The 7,797-nt window shown below is 33.4% G+C and overlaps 1 pseudogene; it reads right to left on the bottom strand.

Moving 5' to 3' along the window:
- Nucleotides 1-1,673: 1,673 nt before the first annotated feature.
- On the bottom strand, nt 1,674-7,443 carry LOC133195582 (interferon-induced protein 44-like; annotated as a pseudogene).
- Nucleotides 7,444-7,797: the final 354 nt, after the last annotated feature.

Below are 7,797 nucleotides of genomic sequence, written 5' to 3'. Positions count from 1 at the left end.
GTTTGGTGTAAACGCTGTGTCTTTTGTCCCATCTTCAACCAGGCGTGCAGCTCCTATCAATTTGGCCTTGTATCCAAAAATATTTTTTTTCGTTATTGTGCAGTTGATCTTTGACTTTAAAAAGACACATATTTTCACTCAGCATGAAATCTACATTGTTAAATATGAAATCCACATTAAAAAAAACGATGCATTCAAGAGTTATTAACCAAATACCATGGAGAACCCGTCTGTTAAAAAAAATATATACCACACCTCGGAAATAGGAGAATTACACTTTGTTTACGAACAGACAATGACAATAAAATAGAGACAGACAGGAGAACGGATATCAAACACTGTACCATAAGATCTGACTTCGATCTGAAAAGCCAAAAATACTAACAACGTTTTAATAGAGCACCAATATATTTGCGTTCCTTTCCTACATGCTTTCTAGCAATTCTGAACAGAATCAATGTACTTCTAAGCTCGCATTAAGATTATGCTTTTTAAAAGAGTATATTACCCTTTTCGGATTCGAACTATTTGTACAGATTTGTAAAGTCTCATAAGTGAACTGCCTACTGATTTTCTGCATATACCCTCTTGAAATATTACTACAAGTTAGTGTTAACAACTTCATGACGAAATTCTTCAACGGAATACTGTTTTATCTAAAAGAGCCATAGCTGCCTTACCGACAACACTGCCGACTCAAGAATTTAAAGGAAATCACCTGTTTCTATTTATAGATATACTGTACCTTTTCAATTCATGAGCAAACTATGTAATATGATTTGAGGACGAGTGTTATATTTTCATAATTGCAAGTATGTCAAATGACAATCATTTTACTTGTTCAATACTCTAATTCTGAAACAAAAGATTTACGCAGAAAATCAATAACAATAAAACAAGTTGCTATCAATTTGCAAACTTTAATAAAATAGTTGACTGTCTTTTTCCAAGATACTTTCAAAGTGTAATGTGTATATTATAACTTTCTGAAATTGTTTATATTATAAAACATAATTAAGAAAAACGTAGAAAAGATACACAAAGAAAAAAAAATTTAAAAAAAATATGAATGGAAAAATGTGGGGCTCGAACTCGCAATCACCATATTCACATTCCAGCAATCATACCGCTGAGCCAACGAAGTCAATGATGTCAAGTTGATAAATTTAAGACAGATTGCGAAATCTTACGATTACATGAGAAGAAAAATTTAATATACATTTTCATCATTTTCAATATGAAGACCACCTTTAACCAAAATTATCTAAAGGGAATGAAGTGCAGACATATCCAAATAAAATTATTCAAAAGTTGTTTTTCTGGTTAAGGGTGGTCTTTGGCAACAGTTTGTCATCGTTAGGTGGATACCTCAATATTAACTATATATTCTATATAAACTGGATAATTTTCAAATTTATCATATGAGGGAACTATTAACATTTCAATATCATTATTGTGTGATTTAGTTTAAAGCATGCATAAACTAAGACTGTATGACAAAATTTTGGTTAAAAAATGTATTTAAGAAATCACTAGTAGAGTAGGCGAAAATGCCTATCAAATGCGCTATGGCTCTTTCACCATCCACGCCCTTTCCTGATTAACTCAGTGCATATCTTTCTGTCCACTCATGTAATATTTTTCAGGCGTCTTTAAAAACTTTCCTCAACTTCTGATTTCTCCTTCAATCACTTTTAGTCTTTTTCCTCTCTTCTTCCTTCGGCAGCCATTTTATCCACTTGTTCCTCCATGTAGTCGTCTGCAAAATCTGCCGTCTGCTTCAAAGCGTTCAGTATCAAGATGTCAATGTTGGGTTCCAAACTCGTTTTTGATAGGCAAATTGTAGCCACGTGGAAGTCCCATGACGTCAGCAACCTTGTTGACATTGTCACGGATAGCTGAACTGTAAAACATTTTGGATGCGTCCTCATTTACCTTTGGGCAGATCATGTCCAGCTTAGTCAAATACACGACCAGGGGTATATCTGTTTAATGAAACAAAATCACAACTTTAGAGGAAGCTGAATAGCTTTAGTAAAAACTCTGAAAAAACGTCAAACACAAAGGTATATTATTACTTCACTAGTAATTGGGGTGCACTTCTCTGATTTGAACAGGGCATCACCTGTAACACTGTATTTCATATCTTTTTCATTTTGGTAAAGACGCTTATAGCCTTATATACAAAGGAGCACCCATAATCAAGAGGCCCATAGGCCCCAACATTCACCTGAGTAACTGTTCTGTTCTTCATCAGATTTTTTCCCCCTATATTTTCTTCTGTAAAACTTTGATCACATATTATGGCCCAACCCTATCCCAGGGGGTCGTGACTTTAACAAACTTGAATCTACACGGAACGAACTTGAATCTACACTACTTGAGGATGCTTCTGTATGAATATAACTAATTATGGCTTTGCTGTTCTTGAAAAGATTTTTTTAAAGTTTGTTTCCTATATAAGTATATTTTCTCACGTATAACTTTGATCCCATGTTGTGGCCCCGCCCTACCACTGGGGGTTATGATTTGAACACACTTCAAGCTACACTACCTGAGGATGCTTTTGTATGACTATTAATGGCTTTGCTGTTTATGAGAAGAAAATTTTAAAAGATGATTCCTATATATCCCTATAATAAATTTTGATTCCTTGTTGTGTCCCAATCCTACCCCGGGGTCATGATTTGAACAAATTTGAATCTACAGTACATAATGAAACTTGCACACGTTTCATCTTTTCTGGCCAAGTAGTTCTTGAGAAGAATTTTTAAAAGATGCCATCAAATTTTCAAGAATCTTAAATTACCTCCCCTTGAAAGAGGGTGTACATTTCCTGTGAACAAACTAAAATCCCCTTCAACCAAAGAGTTTGCTTGAAATTGGTGAAGATGAAATAATTATTGTAAAAAGTTTAGGACCACAACAAATCCAACAACAGACAAAGACAGAAAACGGACAAATTTTGATAAGAAAAGCTTATTTGCACCTTCGGCTCAGATGAGCTATAAATGTGGAGATTACATACAATGAATGATTTCATCAATCTTATAAACAATACAAATTGTGAACAGTACATAAAACATGGTCCCCTGGAAACTCCAGAGGTGGCATCAGATGTCTAGGAGGAGTAGGCCTCCCCTGTAGACCGGTCCCATCCGCCGTGAGCCCTATATATGTATTGCTCAGGTAAACCAAATATCCGTAGACAAATTTATAATCAAAACAATAGCCTTACAGTTGGTATAAAATATCTTAGTCAAAATATGACCCAACAATAGGCTGTGTTTGCAAACAAGGACATTATAAAGACCATAAAATTTAAGAAATTCTGTCTTTAAACGAAGTTTTTGAAATTCCTGTAACATCAACTTATTTGTCAGTAGCCTTCCTCGTATAATTGAATGTACTCAAAGCATGCTGTTGCGCAATGAGTCATTTGGGCCACATAAATACAATATGAGAATACTTATATCTACTACTGAGAATGGTTCCTTCTACACTTGTTGAAAGACAGCAATAATAAACATGGGAATTGTTGCTCAGTACGTTTCGCTAATTTCTGTAACTCCTATTTCACTACTTGATAACAAACTCTATGTTAACATCTTTTAAAGATATCAATAGCAATAAACAAGTGTTATAATATAGCCTGACCAAAATTTCACTAAAAGTCAAATAAATCTAGACTGAGAGTAAAGTTTAGCATCACAAAAATAATCAGAAACTTCTGTGGGTGATTACTGCTTTTTGAAACATCGTATATCATACGGTTATTGAACTTATATTGGTGAATATGGGCACGAGTTGGCTGTACAAATGCATGAGCTTGTGAGTTCCGATATTCACTAGTTTAAGTTCTATAACTCCTTTATGTAATTGCTAAACCGTTTTCTTGTAAGTGTTTAATATTGAAGAAGGCCATAAGTGTCGAGTACAGGTCTAAATTTGCAGCCCTCCACTGGCAAGTGGTGGCGTCTCAATATGAGTGAAATAATCTTGAAGGGAGAGTAAGCAAACAAACAAACAGACTATTAAAATGATTGATATGTAGATATTTGTTACTGTTGTTAAGATAGCAGCTACCCGGATAAAATGCCTGCAACATTTCACTCAAGTGATAGGATGTAAAGCCTCACCAGTCGTAGATGAGTAAAGACAACAGCTAAGGATGCCTAGAAATTAATACATGTAGTTGAAATCTTTTGAAATGATTAAATCAACATAAGGTCAAAAAGTTTTACTTAAACTTGTTTTCCAACAGCAGCATGCTAAGAAACCATGATGAACAATTACATGTACATGTATACACCTCAAGCATGTTTATAGATACAGGTATTTCAAAAAGGTGTTGAAACATAATTCCATTGACTTTTTCATCAATAATATTGTAAAGGTGTGTTATGTAGGACATGTATACCAAGAGTCTTTCCACATGAACTGATTATTTACTATTTAGTAGTATAGAAGGAGTGTTATTGTGGTCAATTTTCTGCCCAAAAAAACAATTTCATATAAAACTTAGCTTGATGAGTACACTTTCTGAAAATTGTATCAATGTTTACTTTAAAATGCAAAAAGGTCTGATTTTCATGTACAAAACCTATTATATAGCCTCTGTTTCCATGGAAACGGTGTTGGGGACATATATATATATATTAGTCCATTGTAATGAAAATTATCCATTGAACAATTGCTTGGATTTTTGTGGAATCGGTAGATATAGATAATGGTGATTTTTACTTGTTTGTTGCCTTGGCAACGGTTTCACTTTATTATGGAAAATTGAAAAAACCTCTTTTTTAACCCAAATTTTTACATTTTCAGTAACAGAAATAAAAAAAAATAAGATAAATTAAGCATAAAATAAAATAATTCATGCCATTTAAATTATTTTAATATGATAATATATTAAATTAAGCAATTTTTTTCATTGAAAATAATTAAACATGTAAAGCGTCAAATACCTCAAATTTGGCGTCTTTTACTCAAAAAACGGGACGGGCAATATCTTTTAAGATGGTGTTAAATGATGAAGCTATTCTTCCCAAACAAATTGATGTATGACATATGTACAATTTCAAAAAAAATAAAATTTGGAGGGGGTCGCAAACCTTACCTTAAATTAAAAAAAAAAAAAAATCATATTTCAAGTATCGGTATATACAGTAGAAGTGTGCAACATCGGCGTCTATTGTATATTGTAAATATTTTATGTCTTCTGAAAAATGCTTTCTTTTTTTCCAAGAAAAATGTTAAAAGATCATTATCCAAAAATGATAATATCAAGAACTTGAGATTAATGCACGTTACATATATTCAGAACCAAGCACGAAAAATATCTACAAGGCAATACTCAAAACTGACCACAGTCAGATAGGGATATGCTTCAGTCATACAGTGCCGTGTCTAAATATTTATAAATACTACCACCACTGTCGTTTAGTGCATTCTCCCATTTCCTCTCTCTCTGTATTTTCTCTATGTCTGATGACTCTATTTTTAACTATTGCTTTTTATTTTATGGTAAACTTAAAGAGACTGTAATGCGTTTGTGAGTAGTCATTTCTTGTTCAAAAAAAATATCAGGACAAAAACATGTCAGATAAACTAAATTTACCAAATTAAGCATTATCATGGTATTATCAAGGAGCAATTTTATTGTGTTATTTATTGTTCTTACCTGTTTTCGAGAAATTTTCAACAAAAGAGAAAAAAAGATTTTATAGAAACGTTCCTGTACTATGCACGTTTGTTTTTTTTCCAAGTCGATGTTTTGCATTCCAATTTTACAAACAAATGAAAAACATATAATGAACAATACTTCAGTGTGATTATCTTAAAGTTTATCTGTTAACTTTGTATAGGAACATCTTTACGTACTTCTCAAGTTCATCCTGCCCTGAAGTTCCTTTAGTTGTTTGAGGATATTTTTGGACATGACGTCAATTGTATTTCCGTCCACCACAAATGCCACACAGTGAATTTTATCACCAAGTCTTGGGTTCCGAATGAAGCCAAATGTCTCGGTTGTAAACGGTGCTGATGGATTAAACTGAGGACAAATTATACAAGTTACTAGCATCCTTTATAAATAGATATTAAAAAATTAATGATATCATTATTTAGCCAATTTATCTGACTCTGCCAGAAAAATTACATAATGGAAGTTAATGTCTCAAAAACCTCTTAAGAAGATCCAAAAACGTAATGCAGAAATACAGAAATTTAACTTCATCAAAGATGTGTCAAAACTATTCATCAAGAAATCGTTTAAAATGGAAAGCATCAATTTTAATTATGATTTATAAAGTGAGGCAGTTTACTCTCAATTTACGGTCGGTATGCTGCAAAAGATAATTCAGATATTAGGCGGTAAGTACCATATTTAACTCCCACACATCAGGCATAGCAAAACGAAATTCTGGCTCCAGGATCATGAAACAGACTTAGACTTAAGTCAAATTTTCAAACATCTGTAAAATGTTTATTTATTGTTGAATTAATCTCTAAATTTGCAGATAACAACACTTTTGTGAAGCAATATAGAACAATATTTTAATTTTGGTCTGTTTGGCTCCTACAAAATTTAAGCACAATATAAAAATTTTGACTTAAGCTTAAGATGTTTCATGATCCTTGGGCCTGGTCTTCGGAATCAATAGCTAATTTCCATTCCTTGGTTATCATTATAGGTGTTTCAACGGAAGCGTTATAGCATGTATGTTCTTTGCATTGTATTTAAATAAAAAAATGACAAGGTCAAAGCCAGTAAGATTTCGAATACCGTGGTTGCAGTAGCTATACCTGGTACCTGTCCGGTACATTACCGTCCAGTATGTAAGCAATCTCCTGAGCGTCTATTGTAAAATCCTTCTCCAGACCTCGAGTGTCACACAAGCGAATCTTCAGCTTATGACCCGAGTTCTGGTCCTTGATGGTGTATTTCCGAAACTTCAAATTAAAAAAGGTGATATTTTTACCTGTTGTCTTTCACACTAGTACTGTAAGGAACATATCTACTACCCTATATAACTTTCTAAAATCGTCAACCCCTCTTCTCCTTGGGGGTGGGGGAGGGGGCAATATGCCTATGTAAATATATATGGACTTGAATATTTAAATCTCAGTAATTCCTTGTGTATATATAGATGTTCGGCAAAGTTTCAGTTTCGTGTGTTACATGTAACTGTAGACAACAAAATCTTGTCTATCATGTAAAATTACAATGAATCTTACCACTGTTGTGAGACTGTGTTCAAAACTCCCACTGCGAGCCTTACTGGTGATTTTCCCGCGGAAAATGGAGTTGACCGAGTTAAAGAAGCTCGATTTACCTGCGCCAATCTGTCCAATCAAATGGATTTTTGCTGCAGTCACATTAGCCTCGCTTTCAGGTTCATATTCCACAACTGCTTCTTTAAGCTGCTGCATTGCCTATAAATCAAACAAGTAATAGATTTTCAAAAAGCTTGCCTGGCTAAAGCAATCAATATCTATAAAACATATAAGCATTGTTACAACGCAATTTGAAAAAAAAATTCAAAGAAAGTTAAATTTGGGACCAAGTTAACGCACTTTGCAAAAAAAATTTAAAGCGTGTTAATATCGACCACAGTAACGCACTTTGAAAAAAAAATGTGCACGACCACAGTAACGCACTTTGAAAAAAAATGTGCAAGACTTGGTAAATGATGACGTCACCAGGATTTTAAAGATTTTTAGAGGTTTATCTTGTTCCAAAAGGTTTCGTTAACATTATAAAAGGGAAATGAGTCTTTTAGAAATAATGGAGGA

The sequence above is a fragment of the Saccostrea echinata genome, unplaced genomic scaffold, assembly GCF_033153115.1.
Source record: "Saccostrea echinata isolate AGI-Se365-2 ecotype Australia unplaced genomic scaffold, CSIRO_AGI_Sech_v1 ptg000029l, whole genome shotgun sequence".
NCBI lineage: Eukaryota > Metazoa > Mollusca > Bivalvia > Ostreida > Ostreidae > Saccostrea > Saccostrea echinata.
This window is presented reverse-complemented; position numbering and strand designations above follow the sequence as displayed.